A 19,447-nucleotide genomic window follows, 5' to 3' on the forward strand; every position below is an offset into this window, starting at 1 on the left:
ATGAAATTGGACCATTTCCTTACACCACACACAAAAATAGACTCAAAATGGATGAAGGACCTCAATGTGCGAAAGGAATCCATCAAAATCCTTGAGGAGAACACAGGCAGCAACTTCTTCAACCTCAGCTGCAGCAACATCTTCCTAGGAACAATGCCAAAGGCAAGGGAAGCAAGGGCAAAAATGAACTATTGGGATTTCATCAAGATCAAAAGCTTTTGCACAGCAAAGGAAACAGTTAACAAAAATCAAAAGACAACTGACAGAATGGGAGAAGATATTTGCAAACGACATATCAGATAAAGGACTAGTGTCCAGAATCTATAAAGAACTTAGCAAACTCAACACCCAAAGAACAAATAATCCAATCAAGAAATGGGCAGAGGACATGAACAGACATTTCTGCAAAGAAGACATCCAGATGGCCAACAGACACATGAAAAAGTGCTCCATATCACTCAGCATCAGGGAAATACAAATCAAAACCACAATGAGATATCACCTCACACCAGTCAGAATGGCTAAAATCAAGAAGTCAGGAAATGACAGATGCTGGTGAGGATGTGGAGAAAGGGGAACCCTCCTACACTGTTGGTGGGAATGCAAGCTGGTGCAGCCACTCTCGAAAACAGCACGGAGGGTCCTCAAAATGTTGAAAATAGAACTGCCCTATGACCCAGCAATTGCACTATTGGGTGTTTACCCTAAAGATACAAACATAGTGATCCAAAGGGGCACGTGCACCCGAATGTTTATAGCAGCAATGGCCACAACAGCCAACTATGGAAAGAACCTAGATGTCCATCAACAGATGAATGGATCAAGAAGATGTGGTATATATACACAATGGAATACTATGCAGCCATCAAAAGAAATGAAATCTTGCCATTTGCGACAACATGGATGGAACTAGAGCTTATCATGCTTAGGGAAATAAGTCAAACAGAGAAAGACAACTATCATATGATCTCCATGATATGAGGAAGTGGTGATGCAACATGGGGGCTTAAGTGGGTACGAGAAGAATAAATGAAACAAGATGGGATTGGGAGGGAGACTAACCATAAGTGACTCTTAATCTCACAAAACAAACTGAGGGTTGCTGGGGGGAGGGGGTTTGGGAGAAGCAGGTGGGATTATGGACATTGGGGATGGTATGTGCTTTGGTGAGTGCTGTGAAGTGTGTAAACCTGGCGATTCACAGACCTGTACCCTTGGGGATAAAAATATATGTTTATAAAAAAAATTAAAAATTAAAAAATAATAATAATAAAATAATTTTTTTCTCTTTTTTTAAATTTATATTTTACTTTTTATAAAAAAATAAAAAATTAAAAAATAATAATAATAAAATAAATTTTTTTCTCTTTTTTTAAAATTTATTTTTTATTTTTTATAAACATATATTTTTATCCCCAGGGGTACAGGTCTGTGAATCGCCAGGTTTACACACTTCACAGCACTCACCAAAGCACATACCCTCCCCAATGTCCATAATCCCACCCCCCTTCTCCCAACTAATTTCAAATTCTCTCTTAAAATGTTACTTATAAAATATAGAAAATAAGAGTTCATATTTAGGAAAAAATAAAATCACTTAAAAAACCACAAACTAAAGATAGTATAAAGCCTAAATATTTCTATACATACATTTACATTGTATGTTATTTTAAAATCTTTTTTTTTAAGTTAACAAATTACTTTTTCAGTTTAGTTTATCTGAAGTGCTAATCTATGTCATGTGTTCAAAAACTCTTCTGAACATAGACTCAAATGTGTTTAAAAGTTCTCTTCCTGCTTCATGTACCAAACAGCTTTCCATTGGAGGCTTAAGCTTAAAAAGTATACTGCTCTTTCAAATTACTGAATTTTCCCCAAATATCCAGTGATTTTTTCAGTTTAGCAATATGTCTTTAGGATGCTTTATTATTTTACTATAATTTGAGGACAGTTCCAGATACTCTGTAATGACTATACACATTTTGTCTGAGGCAAAAAATAAAGAGGAAAGTTTGTACTTTTTCCAGTTTTACTGCATTAGATTTAGGATCGACTCGTGACTGTGAGGTGCTGAGGTCACTCTGTGAGAATGATGTCATTACAAGGAGGTTGCTGATGGAGATTGGTTTCCATTCTCCATCAGCAAGCCGGTGCTGATGAGTTCAAACCTCAAAGTCATTTGATGAAGATTTATTCTCCACCAAATATCTTACAATAGCTTCTATGCCCTGATTTTGCCTACCATGTCTTCTTGAATGTCAATGAAGACTATCATTTGATAATGCCTACCTTGTGCCAGAAATTGTGCTAACTACTGGGATATACAAATTGGCTAAAATCCCTTTTTCTCAAATAAATTATAATATAATATGTTATATTATAAAGATATTATTATATATTTTATTTTTAAAAAGGCACAAGATATAACAGTAGTTCAGAGATACTACTCTGCTTAGGGTTATAAATGAATACTCCAGAGTAGCTTGTATTTAATCTCAGTTTTGAAGGATAAAGGAAAGTGGAATTAACATTTCTACCAGATAGTTTTACCCATGTACTCGCAAATCTTCAAAACATCTGGAGATGTTTTTCAGACTGAGAAACAAGCTGGAGGTTCTGGAGGGGGGTTTGGGTGAGCCTGGTGGTGGGTATTATGGAGGGCCTGTATTGCATGGAGCACTGGATGTGGTGCATAAAGAATGAATTTTGGAACACTGAAAAAAATAAAATTAAATATTTTTTTTAAATCTGGAGATGTAAGTTAGACACCTCTCAATTTATAGACAAATAAATAACCATCAGCATAATTGGCTAGTATATACTAGTCTATATAGATCATATGTGGCAGATCTAGAATGGCAACCAAGTCCATCAGGCTTTTTAAGCAAATATGTTTCCTCTTTGTAATGACCGGGAATAACAGAGATGACAGTATATGCAAGAGCAGAGAAGTGTGAAAACAGTGAGTAACACATTCAGTTTATCACTTCTCAGCCTTTTGGCTAAGATCAAGTGTATAAAGAGCTTGATGTGATATGCTACTAGATTTTAACATATCCACAATGATAGAACCAGAAAATGAAATAGGAGAGTTACATGACCATATTTGATCTTTATTTAATATATTTAATTAGCCAACATATAGTCATCATTAGTTTTTGATGTAGTATTCAAGGATTCATTAGTTGTGTATAACACCATATTTGATCTTTAGATAGACAAATCTCAAAGCAGAGTGTAGAAAGTATGAAACGTAGGTAATATTGAAGGCAGAGAGATCATTCAGAAGCCTTTATCGTCATTAATTAGAAAAAAAAAATAGACCTGAAATAAAACTGACAGTGGAAATGAAGAGGAAGAAACAAAACAGAACTATTCAGGAAGTGTAATTTTCCTTCTGGTATAAGAAACGAGAGAGGATAAATGGTGTCTCAAAGACTCCTGGATTAAGCATCAGAGAGAACACTCATGATATTTCCTAAAGCATTAAAAAGAGGATGAAATAATGAGTTCACCCTTGCACATTTTAACTTTGAAGTGTTTGAGGGATGTCCCTTTATGTACTACAGTAAAGTCTTGGGTTTATTATGCTAGAGTCCAGGAATAGAGCTATAGATAGGGAAACCTTTCATAATCTGGCTGGTAGGGGTGGGAGAGAGAATCCATGCATCAGTGAAATATACAAAAAAGAAGTTAGAAATAGGGATGCCTATATGGCTCAGTTGTTAAGCATCTGCCTTTGGCTCAAGTCATTATCCCAGGATCCTGGGATCAAGCCCTGCATTGGGCTATCTGGCTGGAGTGGCACAGAAGCCTGCTTCTCCCTCTTCCACTCCCCCTCCTCCTGTTCCCTCTCCCATTGTGTCTCTCTGTCAAATAAATAAGATCTTTAAAAAAAAAAAAAAGTTAGAAATATAGGAGAAAAACCAAGAGAGATTAAAAATGCATCTAGCTTCAAATTAACATTGCCTGAGTTACAGTCTCTTAAAGTAAGTTTTTATTTTTCTCAACAGAATATCAGAAGGTAGACCTTTTTCTGACATCAAAGACCTTTTAGACAGGATTATTTTTCTATCTGTTCATAATATCTTCTTTAACACGTAGGTACTCAAAGGTCATGAGTGCTGCATCTTTGAGCATCGCATTAATCTTGAATGCAAGGATAAAAGAGCCCCCCCAAAAAAGACTTCTCTACATTAATCTTTCTATTTTAATCTGGGAAAGAAAACCTTCCACAAAAGGCATTGTTCTTTATCTCATCAAAATAGCTACATGCCCCTCTTATACCAATCCATGGCCAAGGTACATAGATTATCATATTTCGTCCCAGAGCTAAGATAAGAACCTACATTCTTCCAAAACTCAGAAATTGCCATCAAATGCCTAAACAGATAGGTGTTCTCTTATCACAAACTGTATGGAAAATGCTTTGGGATAGGCAGCCAATATGGATAACAGCAACGGATGACAGAAGACATTTCAAAAACAATTCAAGATCAACAGTACCAAATTTGGAGAACAAGTATGTAAGGTAAAGGCTAAAAATTGTTCATTATATGTGACATTTTTATGTGTAGACCATTGTGTACTAAATTCCTGGTAACTTCTCTAAAAGAATTTTCTGGAACTAGTGGCTTGTTTTGGCTTGTTCAGTAAATACAATGTGTAAGTTAAGGTAAACTCACCTGTGAAGGGCTTTTAGAGAGTAAAGGGAAAATAAGGATAACCCCCTCCCCATCCTTGAAAGATTTGATTTTTGAAGGAGAAATGCTATTTGCAACACATTAAGGGAAGTAAAAATTTCAGATGTAGGAAAAAGATCAATGCATCTTTATCCTTGGAGGGTTAGAATGTACTTGGGAGTGCTAGCCTTGAAAAGCACATAACATTGGTTAGAATACATTCTCAAGTTGTAAAACTCTAGATATACCACTCCTAGTTTTGCCACTTCATCTTTCTCAGACACAGTTTCATTTGTGAAGTGGGGATAATAAAACTGAACCTATCTTATACAGTCATTAGGAGGTTTGAAAAAAATAATACACTTAACACAATTCCCTAATTATAGGAGACTCATATCTGTTATTTGTGATCATTAGAATAATTATTTATAATTAAATTAACTCTTCTTTACTCTCAGATATACAATATTTTATTTTATTTTTAGCTTGTCATTAACTAATAAATTTACTATAAAAGTGGTCTTGGACCAATGGTGACAATCATGTCATAAACTTAGTATTAATATTAAGCCTGTGCACCTGAATTCCATTTAAACTTAAAAGCCCAATATAGTGAGTGATGGGATATAGAAAGTAATTTTGTCATGGTGGTCTCTATAAGCCCAGTGAAGAATGAAAAAAAAATTTTAATTTTTTATATAAATTCAATTTAATTAACATATACTATATTATTCATTTCAGAGGTAGAGTTTAGTGATTCATCAGTTGCATACATCACCTAGTGCTCACTACTTCGAGTGCCCTCCTTAAAGCCCATCAACCAATTACTCCAGCCCCTTTCCCTCTTCCCCTCCAGCAAACCTCAGTTTGTTTTCTGTAGTTAAGAATCTCTTTGCTCTGCCTCCTTCTCTGTTTTCATCTTATTTTATTTTTCCTTCCCTTCCCCTATGTTCATCTGCTTTACAAGAAGGGAAAATTTAAGGGACTAAGAAAGTTTCAGGTAAGAGAATAGAGAATTAGATATTTATGTAATATTATGTGGGATTAAAAAAAAACACTTAGGGCAATGGTCATGGATTCTAGATAATGATCTAGAAATCTTTGAGGAAAAAATATTTAAGTATGGGGTGAAAATTAAAGTAGCCCCTTTGTTTCTATCTTCAAAATTTATAGTCATATATTTCCCTCATAAATCCCCCTTTATATAGTAAATTTGCTGCTAACCTTATTTCCTCCAAATTCTTTGTTTTTCTCCTCTCAGTCAATTATATCTAACTTAATTAGAAAGGCAATTAGTGGATCTATGTTTCTGCCAGTGATACTTACTCTTTTAAGTTTTCATTCTCGGGTCACTTGAAAGTCAGCTCTCCTGTACCAGTCAATGTGTGGACTAAATGACTCTGTGGTCACTGAGATTGTGTTACTGGCACTTTCTTGTTCTTGGGAGAAAAAACTTTTTCTCATCTTGATATGTTTGTTGCTCTATTTAGGGGTCCTCTTGGGAAACCTTTTTATTTTGTTTTTGGTAATTTTTGATTCTCACCTACATTCTCCCATGTATTTCCTGCTGGCCAACCTGTCCCTCATTGATGTGGGTCTTTCCTCTACCACAGTTCCCAAGATAATCAAAGACCTCTTAAATGAATACAAAGTAATTTCTTTCCAAGGTTGTATGGCACAGATATGTTTTATTCACATCATAGGAGGTGTGGAGATGGTGTTACTCATAGCCATGGCATTTGATAGGTGTACAGCAATCTGTAAGCCTCTTCACTACTTAAAAATCATGAATTATAAAACATGTATTTCATGCGTAATCACTGGATGGGTAACTGGGGTGATCCATGCTGTCTCAGTTTTTATTTGTTATAAAGTTTCCTTTTTGTGGGCCTAATAAAGTGGACAGCTTTTACTATGACTTTCCTAAGATCATAAAACTTGCATGTACAGATGCAACCAAGTTTGAGTTTATTGTTACTGCCAACAGTGGCTTCGTGAGCACGGTCATCTTCTTCCTGCTAGTACTTTTCGTATTTCCTGCTAATACTATTCGTTCATTTTGATCACAGTCTGGAAACATTCTTCAGGAAAATTATCCAAGGCATTTGCTACTTTGTCAGCTCACATCACTGTGGGTTTTTTGTTTTTCACTCCATGCATGGTATGTCTGGCCTTCTCCTCCACCTTCAATTGATAAAAGTCTCTTCATTGTGGACTTTGCTATCACCCTGGTCTTGAATCCTGCTATCTATACACTAAGAAACAAAGACATAAAGGTAGCTATAAAAAGACTGCACAAAAAGATATCTTTTTCCTGATTATGTTGACCACTTTTTGGGGGGAGCCCTAAAACTAAACATCCCATTACACACTGACCCACCCCTACTTAGGTACCTCAATTTTAACATATCCTGAACAAATTCATCATCTACCATTTTAAGCCTGCTACCACTATACCTGTGGAGTATACAACCACTACCAATCATGTGAATGTAAATTCATCATACTAAGAATTAGTATTCTAACAGAGGATAGCATAATCTAAGAAAGAACATTTTAATCTTGAATTTTTATTTATTTTTCAAATAACATATAATAATACCATTTCTGCTATTCATAACATCTAAAAACAACCTGTAAATTAGGTCTTATGAATGGATAAACATCAAAAATCATCACATTAAATTGCTGTGTGTGTGTGTGTGTGTGTGTGTGTGCATATGGCTCCCATGGTTTTACTTATTTTTTAAAAGAAGACCCATGGGGTGCCTGGGTGGCTCAGTGGGTTAAGCCTCTGCCTTTGGCTCAGGTCATGATCTCAGGGTCCTGGGATCAAGCCCTGCATCACTTATCCCTTCCCCTCTGCCTGCCTCTCTGCCTACTCGTGATCTCTCCCTCTGTCAAATAAATAAATAAAATCTTAAAAAAAAAAAAAAAAAGACCCTGGAACAAATTCAGTGGGCCAGGAGTTTATTTAGATGGGGCATCAGGAACACATTTGTTAAGAAATGGAGACAGGGGACAGAAAAAGAAAGGATGCCAAAAGAGGTTGTATTAACTGGTATTCTACTATACGGACATTGCAGTGTAATTCTGCTATGGCCCTCTTGGAGAATGTGCATAATCTATAACTTATATTTGTTTCACTTGAGGCAAGGAAGCTGTGTATTTCTGTGTTGGGGTAGCTCTAAGGTAGTAACTCCATGGCAGTTTCAGACTTCCCCACATAGTAGGTTGAACAGTTTTGATATCCAAAGAAAAGTCCTCAAACAGAAAAATCTTTGCAGTTTATGGTATAAAACAATATACATTCTTAGGAATATTAAGCACAGAGAGATATGTATGCAACATTGAAATCATTGATACACTCCACATCTTCCCATGCTTAGAGGTATTCATGTTCCATGTAAGTTCACTCCATCATTGATTCTTCAAATACAGGAGTTTTAATGAAACGAGTATTAATGGATTCTTTTTTTTTTTTAAGATTTTATTTATTTATTTGACAGAGAGAGAGATCACAAATAGGTAGAGAGACAGACAGAGAGAGAGATGAGGAGAAACAGGCTCCCTCCTGAGCAGAGAGCCCAATGCAGGACTCGATCCCAGGCCCCTGGGATCATGACCTGAGCCGAAGGCAGAGGCTTAACCCACTGAGCCACCCAGGCAACCCAATGGATTCTATCATGCATATGTTACCAAGAAGATTTTCATTATCTCCTTCCTCCATGATCCATTCTAGATTTTCATCACATTTGTCCAGCACTTCTGCTGATCTAGATCACTTGCCTAGATCCATATCTTCCCACCTAGGAAGGCTAAATCCATGATTACCATGCTCTTGTCAAGCTGCAATTGCTGCAACTGCCTATTTAGAGTTATCACCAAGTGTGGCAACCATTCTATTTCTTTGCATTAATAAAGTTAAATTATACCTGGCATGATAGTAATTGCTGTTTTTGTGTTTTTGTTGTTTGCTTTTGTTTGTTTGTTTGTTTTTTTGTTGTTGTTTTGGTTTGGTTGTTTTTTTGTTTTGTTTTGTTTTTTTGTTTTTATTTTTTTGCTGCTGATCTACAAACACAAGGAAACAAAAATGACCAGTGAACTACTAAAACTTTAGGTTTACTGAAATTCTTACTCTGTCCTCAGAAGAAGCATTCACCCTACCCCAGAAGAGGTCAAAATTATAGGTCCAGAAAGGTCAAATTCCCCAAGGCAGTGATGGTGAATGGAGCCACTCTCACTGACTATCTTTGGTTTCCAAACTTATGCATTTTGGAATACAATACCTTATAATATCCATTGGTTCAAAAGTATTTATCACATGTTAGAGTACAAAGTGTCATCACCAAACATACTTACTTGTACCTTTATTTGCATCTTTAAAAGGCTATTCCCATGTTCTATTGGTTTCACACTTTTGCATACCATATATTGTTATACCAGTAGATCACTTGGTTATGTGCCCACTGTTGTACTTTCTTGGCTGTAAAGATATTTCTTTGTCCTAAGCAATGTTATGAAGGCCATTAGACTTACTATCTTTGGATCTCTTAATGGCCAAGCTACTGTCATAGGATAGTCAAAACCAAAACCATAATTGGGAGACATCTTTACCACAGTAAGAACTACTCACAACTCTTCCACCATGAAAGGGATCTAATATAAACAACTATAAGTTGTTACCAAGTTGTTAATTAAATGCATTAACAGATGAAACCATATAAAAGGTTTGAGTTCCATCTGTATTTCTTTTTTTTTTTTAATATTTTTATTTATTTGACAGAGGTCACAAGTAGGCAGAGAGGGGGACACAGGCTCCCTGTGGACAGAAAGTCTGATGTGGGGCTCAATCCCAGGACCCCAGGGTCATGACCTGAGCCAAAGGCAGAGGCTTTAACACACTGAGCCACCCAGGTGCACCTACATATGTATTTCTGAAATGACAAACGTTAATAGTGGCTGTCACTTTAACTACCTTACTGAGAAGAGAATATACTGAAAGAACCCATGGAAAGATTTCATCCTTGTCATTCATAACTATTTTCATTCATAACTTCATTCATGGGTCTATAGTACAAGCACTACAGTGGCTGAGGTAGCTTATTAACTCTTCTTGGAACACAGTAGAATTCTGCTGGAATACAGCAAAAACATAAATAAAAAGCATAAGTGTTGTTCTTTATGGCTAAAGAAACAATTATATCACACATCATCATAGCCTATATTTAAGTAACTACTATCCACTTTAAGTGATGATCCCAGTTAGGCAGAAATTATAAAAATGACCCATACTAGAAGATATTTTCAAATGACATATAAGATAAAGGGCTAGTATTCAAAATCAATAAAGAACTTATCAAACACAACACCCAAATAACAAATAATCCAATCAAGAAATGGGCCGAGGACATGAACAGACATTTCTGCAAAGAAGACATCCAGATGGCCAACAGAAACATGAAAAAATGCTCCATATCACTTGGCATCAGAGAAATACAAATCAAAACCACAATGAGAAACCACCTCACACCAGTCAGAATGGCTAAAATTAACAAGTCAGGAAATGACAGATGCTGGCGAGGATATGGAGAAAGGGGAACCCTCCTACACTGTTGGTGGGAATGCAAGCTGCTGAAACCACTCTGGAAAACAGCATGGAGGTTCCTCAAAAGATGAAAATAGATATCCTATGACATGGTAATACTCTTTGACCCAGCAATTGCACTACTGGGTATTTACCCTAAATACTGGGTACTTACCGTAAAGATATAAATGTGTGATCTGAAGGGGCAAGTGCACCCGAATATTTATAGCAGCAATGTCTACAATAGCCAAACTATGGAAAGAACCTAGATGTCCATCAACAGATGGATGGATAAAGAAGATCTGGTATATATATATACAATGGAATACTATGCAGTCATCAAAAAATGAAATCTTGCCATTTGCAATGACATGGATGTAACTAGAGGGTACTATGCTTAGCAAAATCAGTCAATCAGAGAAAGACAACTATCATATGATCTCCCTGATATGAGGAAGTAGAAATGCAACGTGGGGGTTTGGGGGGTAAGAAAGGAATAAGTGAAACAAGATGGGATCAGGAGGGAGACAAACCATAAGAGACTCTTAATCTCACAAAACAAACCGAGGGTTGCTGGGGGGAGGAGGGTCAGGAGAGGGTGGTGGGGTTATGGGCATTGGGGAGGGTATGTGCTATGGTGAGTGTTGTGAAATGTGTAAACCTGGAGATTCACAGACCTGTACCCTTGGGGCCATATAATATATTATATGTTTATAAAATTTTTTTTAATTAAAAAAAATAACTGACCCATACTTATGAGGACAAATATCATACACTAGAGTCATTTGATAATTTCCAGCAGAGTGCTAGACTGGTGTTGTTTTTGTTGTTTTTGTTTTGTTTTGTTTTGTTTTGTTTTGTTTTTAAAGATTTTATTTATTTATTTGACAGATAGAGATCACAAGTAGGCAGAGAGGCAGGCAGAGAAAGAGAAGGAAGCAGGCTCCCCGCTGAGCAGAGAGCTCGATGCGGGACTCGATCCCAGGACCCTGAGATCATGACCTGAACTGAAGGCAGCAGCTTAATCCACTGAGCTACTACAAAAACACTGGTTTTTGTTTTTGATGGGTTTTTGTTTGTTTGTTTTTGCATTTTTTTGTGTTTTGTTGTTGTTGTTGTTGTTGTTTTCATAAAAAATAAGATAAGTTAATACATATGGTATGAAATGGAAGGATTAAGTGAAATATCAGCTCCAAAAACAAATAAACTAGCAATTAGGAAGGAGTTGAGGTAGTAAATCTGTGCTGTTGAATGTACACTCATAAGAATAAAAGAATAATTAGTAAGGAAAGCCCAGATAAGATTTAATTTTTAATTTCTACCCTATAATAAAGGTAGATTCTCAAAACAGAGGTGAATAAATCCATATAATCAAAAATAACAAAGAATTTGAACAAAAAGTTAAGTTCTTCACACATACAAAAAAATAGATATATTTCCTTCAACCTAAATTAATTGGATGAAACTAATTATAGTTATATCATGAATTTACTTTCAATCATGTGAGATTTATATAATTTTGGCATATAATATTCAGTCTTAAGCAAGGCAAAAGAAGTAGAAAACATAAAAAAGGAAAGATTATATTTTATTACAATAAATTTAATTTATTTGTTATTATTACATTAATTTTAAATTTATCAAAAACAAATAGTTCTAGTTCTGCATGTAGGAGCTTGGAGTCAATATTTCATCCTAACAACAAATACAAAGCAGAAAAGACTAAACAATCAACAACTCTTCTTGGATCAATAAGAAAGGGGAGGACACAAGGCGAACTGTTGTCTCCTAGATTAGAGACACAAACAACAGAAACTGCTATAGCAATGAGAGCTGAAGTAGGAAACATAAACCATAATTGATGAATTGACGGAGTCTCAATACGGGCAATTTGGAAAGTTAAAAACTGTCCCGGGGAAACCAGCCATGGAGGTTTGGGGGGAGTAGGGAGTCCAAAAAATATTGTGAGGTTTACTTCCAGCAGATTCCCTAGTAAATAACTGAGAAAAATCCCCTCAGGTTTCTGGCAGAGAAAGGGGAAAAGCAAATATTTTGAAATACACCCCAACACTTTGTTTTTCTTAAGAAGCCCTTCCCTCAATGGAAAGTAGTAAAGCAGAATCTAAACTACTAAAGTGTCATAAGAGCCTAAATGACCTGGAGAAGACAAATACCCAGTTCCAATCCTTTTGCCATTTTGTCCCATCTAAGGTGGAATAAAAAATAAAAATAAACACACACACACACACAGAGACACCTGTAAAATTCACAGTCCAGAGGCACAGTCTCATTAAAAAACTAAGACCTAATTGAGAGGCTATGTAATGTTTCCCTTCCACCCACACTTCACCACCACATTAACTAAGGTCTATTTACAGCCATTTCTTCTACCCAGTACATCATGCCTACCAATGAAGAAAAAAATTACAAGGAATACTGAAAGAAAAAAAAAATTGAAGAGACAGAACAAGCTTCAGAGCTAGACATCACATGGATGTTGGAATTACCAGACCAGAAATTTAAAATAACTATGATAAATGTGCTAAGGGCTCTAATGGATAAAATAGACAGCTTTTAAGTAGAGATGGCCAGAGATCCAAGATGGCGGGGAAGTAGGAGGAGGCACCGATTCAACCTATACCCTAAAGTGAGCTGATTACCTACCAAAGAACTCCAATCACCCATGAAATCAGCCTGAGATCGGAATTACATATGTCTAGATCTCTACAGGGGCAGAAGATGCCAGTGGGCAGGTAAAGCAGAGTGGGAACGTCCGACTGATATTGGAAGATAAACAAAAGGGGGAGGGAGCCACCAGAAGTGACACATTGGAAAGTAATACCCCAATACGAAAGTGCCCTGCACTGGGGACCAGCATTAACTTGGGAGTCTGGTTGAAAGCACTCAAAAAGAGCAAAGGATTGTGCGGGGAAATTGTGGAAATTGGAGCAGTTAGGGACAGGGGCTTAAGTCCCCGGACCGAGGACAGCCACCCCTGGTGCTGAGCCAGAGAGAGTGTGCCAGAGAAACCAAGTCCTTGTCCCTGAGCCACCAGGGTGCCTGAGAGCACGTGGGGTCTGGCTCCCATGAGGGGCTGGGAGCATCACCAGCTGGCAAAAGCACAGACTTTTTACATTCCACACACAAGTGCAGTGCAGTGCTATCAGAGTCTGAGCTGCACCCCACACCCTCCCCTTAGAGAGGTGTGCACAGGCACCAGCCAGAAGCTCTGGGACCTGAAAGACCAGGCACTCCCAGCCCAGGCCAGTGGGAAAATCTCAGTGTGTGATCGCTGCTTGGAACCTCTCTGGCAGTCTGGAGCTGCCCAGACAGCAGCCACTGTCATGGTTTTGGGTACAAGCAGGAGTTCCTGTGCCCCCAGGGACCGCAACTTGTAACATGCTCTGCCAGCGGCTGAAGGGGAACTTATGAGCTCTGGAGCACTCACAGGGGAAGAGATTCAGGCTTCTCTCTGAGAGGGAGGTCTAGGTGCAGTTTGCTTTCCTCCAAACCTCCAAAAACCATCAAAAGCTTTCAAGACAAGAGAGAAAAACAAACAAACAACAACAACAACAACAAAACCATAAAAACCTCCAGAAAACAAAAGCCTGAAAAACTGGTGTCCTCAGAGCCCATTCCCTTAAGTGGGGCAGGAGGACTTAACTCAGGAAAACTTGCCTGAAAACACACATGGCAGGCCACTCCCCCAAAAAGCCAAACAGGGAAAAAAAAAAAAAAAAAAAAAAAGACTACAAAAGAACAACCACCACTACTTCAGAGATACAACATTTATTTTTAATTCATTCCCATGATTCTGGCTCATTTTTTTATATAGACAATTTTTTAACCTATTTACCATCACAGTGATATGTCCAGTATATCACATTCCATAATAACCTTTTAACCTGAACTTTTTGATGCATATACCCATGTTTTTTCTTTTGCTTTTCTATTTTTTAATTATTTTTTTAAATTTTAGTTTAGTTTAGATTAGTTTAGTTTCTTTTTTTATTTTTAATTTTTTAGCATTCATATAGAGTTAAGCTTCAAGGTAGTCCCCTTTCCCCAATCAATGCTACCCCTATAGGTAAACAAATTTTTAATCCCCCTTTATTTTAGGTAACTTGAGTCCTTTAACAAAGATATAAAGATACATCCAAGAGGAATCAAAATAACATTCCTCACCCACACTGAGAACTTATAACCACTCTACCATTTTTTCTTCTGCCAGTGTTTCTGTGCATTTGTGTTTTTCCTGATAGTATATAAAACTTATACTTGGGGTTCTTGTTGACAAGTTTCTTTCTTTTTTTTTTTTTTTTTTTTTTTGCTTAAAAAATATATACATACATATTTCTCTTGTCATATACATTTATCAGTTTTTTTGTTTGTCTGTTTTTGTTTGTATACTTCATAAATCTTATCTTTCAGCCCATTTGGGCTGAGCCTTCTCTTTTATCTTACTATTTTTTTTTCCTGCCTCTCTCTCTCTCTCTTTTCTTTTTCTTTTCATTTTTCTCTCTTTCTTCTTTCTTTCATTTGGTTCGGGACTCCTGATTGCTCAGAACGTTCTAGGGTGCACCTTGACTGCATCATAGTCGATACATCCAGCTATATCCATTCAGCCACCTCACCAAAATGACAAGGAGGATGAATGCCCAACAGAAGAAAAATTCAGAGAATGGGCCTTCTGCAACAGAGCTAATGGCTATCAACATAGACAATATGTCGGAAAAGGAATTCAGGTTAACAATTATCCAGGCAATAGCTAGGTTGGAGAAAGCCATGGATGACCAAAAGGAATTGATTAGGGCAGAACTGAAAGCCATCAGGGATGATGTTCACAATGTTAGGGCAGAACTGAAAGCCACCAGGGATGATGTTCACAATGCTCTAAATGAGTTCCAATCTAATCTAAATTCTCTAAAACCTAGAGTAACTGAGACAGAAGATAGAACTAGTGATCTGGAGGACAAACAGAGAGAAAGGATCAGGAGGAAGCCTGGAACAAATAGCATAGAAGCCATGAAAACAGAATCAGGGAAATAAATGATGCCATGAAACACTCCAACGTCAGAATTATTGGAATCCCTGAAGGGGAGGAGAAAGAAAGAAGTCTAGAAGATATAGTGGAACAAGTTCTCAATGAAAATTTTCCCAATCTCATGGATGGAGCCACCGTTCATGTACTAGAGGCAGAATGGTCTCCCCCCAAGATTATAGATTCTAAAAAACATCAAGGTAAAATTGAGAAATCATAATTATAGATATAATCTCTTGAAAGCCGCTAGGACAAAGAGGCTCCTTACTTACATAAGAAAGCCCATCAGAATAACGTCAGACCTGTCCACAGAAACCTGGCAAGCCAGAACGGGCTGGCAAGATATATTCACGGCAATAAATGAGAATAACATGCAGCCAAGAATACTTTATCCAGCAAGAGTGACATTCAAAATGGATAAAGAGATAAAGAGTTTCCAAGACCTGCAAGGCTTGGACCTTTGTTTGGTCACAAGACTATGCAACCACCAAGTTGACACTGCAGGAAATATTAAGAGGGTTCTATAAAAGAGGGAAAATCCTAAGAATATCATTGAACAGAAATATAGATACAATCTATAGAAAGACTTCAAAGGTAACACAATGTCAATAAAAACATATCTATCAATAATCACTCTCAATGTGAATGGCCTAAATGCGCCCATAATACAACAGAGGGTTGCAGATTGGATAAAATGACAGGACCCATCCATATGTTGTGTACAAGAGGCCCGTTTTGAACCTAAGGATACACCCAGACTTAGAGTGAAGGGATGGAGAAACATCTTTCATGCCAATGGGCCTTGAGAGAAGACCGGGGTAGTGATTCTCATATCAGATAAATTAGATTTTAAACTAAAGACTGCAGTCATATATACAGAGGACATTACATAATTCTTAAAGGGACTATCCACCAAGATGATCTAACAATTATAAATATCTATGCCCCCAATATGGGAGCAGCCAATTACATAAGAAAACTATTAATCAAGATGGGAGAAGGGGGTGGGATTATGGACATTGGGGAGGGTGTGTGCTTTGGTGAGTGCTGTGAAGTGAAGTGCTGTGATTCACAGACCTGTACCCCTGGGGATAAAAATATGTGTTTATAAAAAATTAAAAATTAAAAAAAAGATAAAGAGTCATGTTGATATGAATACATAGTAGGAGATCTTAACGCACCTCTCGCAGTAATAGATCATCCAAGCAGAAAATCAATAAAGAATCAAGAGAACTGAATGACACATAGGACCAGATGGACGTCATCAATGTATACAGAACATTCCACCCTAAAACAACAGAATTCTCATTCTTCTCAAGTGCACATGGAACCTTCTCCAGAATAGACCACATGCTGGGTCACAAATCAGGACTCAACTGATACCAAAAGACTGAGATTATTCCCTGCATATTCTCAGATCACAATGCTTTGAAACTGGAGCTCAATCACAAGGAAGAGTTTGGAAGGAACCAAACACCTGGACGCTAAAGACCACCTTGCTTAAAAATGCTTGGATCAACCAGGAAATCAAAAAAGAACATAAACAGTTCATGGAAACCAATAAGAATGAAGACACTTCAGTCCAAAACGTATGGGATACAGCAACGGAAGTCCTAAGGGGGAAATACATGGCCATCCAAGTCTCCCTCAAAAAAAAAAAAAAAAAAATTGAAAAACCCAGAATACACGAGCTGTCTCTACACCTTAAAGAACTGGAGAATCAACAACAAATTAAACCAACTCCACACATAAGAAGGGAAATCATCAAGATTAGAGTGGAGATCAATGAGGTAGAAACTAGAGATACAGTAGAATATAGCAATGAAACTAGAAGTTGTTCTTTTGAAAGAATCAATAGGATCAATAAACCATTGGCCACACTAATCCAAAAGAAAAGAAAGAAAGCTCAAATTAATAAAATTATGAATGAAAAGGGAGAGATCACAACTAACATCAAGGAAGTAGAAACAATCATCAGAAGTTATTATCAACAGTTATATGCCAATAACTTAAGCAACCTAGATGAAATGGATGCATTCCTGGAAAACTATAAACTCCCAAAATTGAACCAGGAAGAAATTGACAACATGAATAGACCGATATCTAGTAACGAGATTGAAGCAGTGATCAAAAACCTCCCAAAAAACAAGAGCGCAGGACCTGATGGATTCCCTGGGGAAATCTACCAAACTTTCAAAGAAGAAATAGCACCTATTCTCCTGAAGCTGTTTCAAAAAATTGAAGCAGAAGGAAAACTTCCAGACTCTTTCTATGAAGCCAGGATTACCCTGATCCCCAAACTTGGCAAAGACCCCACCAAAAAGGAGAATTTCATACCAATATCACTGATGGATATGGATGCTAAGATTCTCAACAAGATCCTAGCAAACAAGATCCAACAGCACATTAAAAAAGATTATCCACCATGACCAGGTGGGATTCATCCCTGGGTTACAAGGATGGTTCAACAATTGCAAATCAATCAATGTGATAGAACAAATCAATAAGAGAAGAATGAAGAACCACATGGTCCTCTCAATTGATGCAGAAAAAGCATTTGACAAAATCCAGCATCCATTCCTGATTAAAACGCTTCAAAGTATAGGGATAGAGGGAACATTCCTGAACTTCATAAAATCTATCTATGAAAGACCCACAGCAAATATCCTCAATGGGAAAAACCTCACAGCCTTCCCGTTGAAATCAGGAACGCGATGAGGATGCACACTCTCACACTCTTTTTCAACATAATATTAGAAGTCCTAGCAACAGCAATCAGACAGCAAAGAGAAATAACAGGTATCCAATTGGCAACGAAGAAGTCAAACTCTCTCTCTTTGCAGATGACATGATTCTTTATATGGAAACCCCAAAACACTCCACCCCCAAACTATTAGAACTCACACAACAATTCAGCAATGTGGCAGGATACAAAGTCAATGTTCAGAAATCAGTGGCTTTCTTATACACTCACAATGAAAATACAGAAAGGGAAATTAGAGAATCAATTCCAATTACTATAGCACCAAGAGCCATAAGATACCTGGGAATAAACCTAACCAAAGAGGTAAAGGATCTGTACTCAAGGAAAAACAGAACACTCAGGAAAGAAATTGAAGAAGACAGAAAAAGATGGAAAACCATTCCTTGCTCTTGGATCAGAAGAGTAAACATTGTTAAAATGTCTATACTGCGTAGAGCAATCTATCCTTTTAAGGCCATTCCGATCAAAATTCCACTGGTATTTTTTAAAGAGCTGAAGCAAATAATCCAAAAATTTGTATGGAATCAGAAGAGACCCCGAAACGCTAAGGAAATGTTGAAAAACAAAAATAAAACTACGGGCATCACATTACTTGATTTCAAGCTTTATTACAAAGCTGTGATCACCAAGACAGCATGGTGCTGGCATAAAAACAGACACATAGACCAGTGAAACAGAGTAGAGAACCCAGATATGGACCTTCAACTCTATGGTTAAATAATCTTCAACAAAACAGGAAAAAATATACAGTAGAAAAAAGACAGTCTCTTCGATAAATGGTGCTGGGAAAATTGGACAACTATATGTAGAAAAATGAAGTTCAACCATTCTCTTACACTGTACACAAAGATAAACTTGAAATGGATAAAAGACCTCAATGTGAGACAGGAATCCATCAGGACCCTAGAGGAGAACATAGGCAGTAACCTCTTCAATATCAGCCACAGCAACTTCTTTGAAGATATATCTCCAAATGCAAGAACCATATGATTCTCTCAATTGATACAGAAAAAGCATTTGACAAAATCCAGTGAAACAAAAAGTGAAACGAAAGTGAAAATGAACTTTTGGGACTTCATCAAGATCAAAAGCTTCTGCACAGCAAAGGAAATAGTCAACAAAACAAGGGGGCAACCCATGGAATGGGAGAAGATATTTGCAAATGACAGTACAGACAAAAGATTGATATCGAGGATCTATAAAGAACTTCTCAAACTCAACACACACAAAACAGATAATCACATCAAAAAATAGGCAGAAGATATGAAGAGGCACTTCTCCAATGAAGACATGCAAATGGCTAACATACACATGGCATTAAAAGTATAGATTTCTCTAGGCAGTATAGACATTTTAGCAATGTTTACTCTTCT

The 19,447-nt window shown here is 37.0% G+C and overlaps 1 pseudogene; it reads left to right on the forward strand.

Annotated features, from left to right (window-relative positions):
* Positions 1–6,063: 6,063 nt before the first annotated feature.
* On the forward strand, positions 6,064–7,000 carry LOC101677410 (annotated as a pseudogene).
* The last annotated feature ends 12,447 nt before the right edge of the window (positions 7,001–19,447 follow it).

This window comes from Mustela putorius, unplaced genomic scaffold (assembly GCF_011764305.1).
Source record: "Mustela putorius furo isolate JIRA1106 unplaced genomic scaffold, ASM1176430v1.1 tig00003896_pilon_pilon_pilon, whole genome shotgun sequence".
NCBI lineage: Eukaryota > Metazoa > Chordata > Mammalia > Carnivora > Mustelidae > Mustela > Mustela putorius.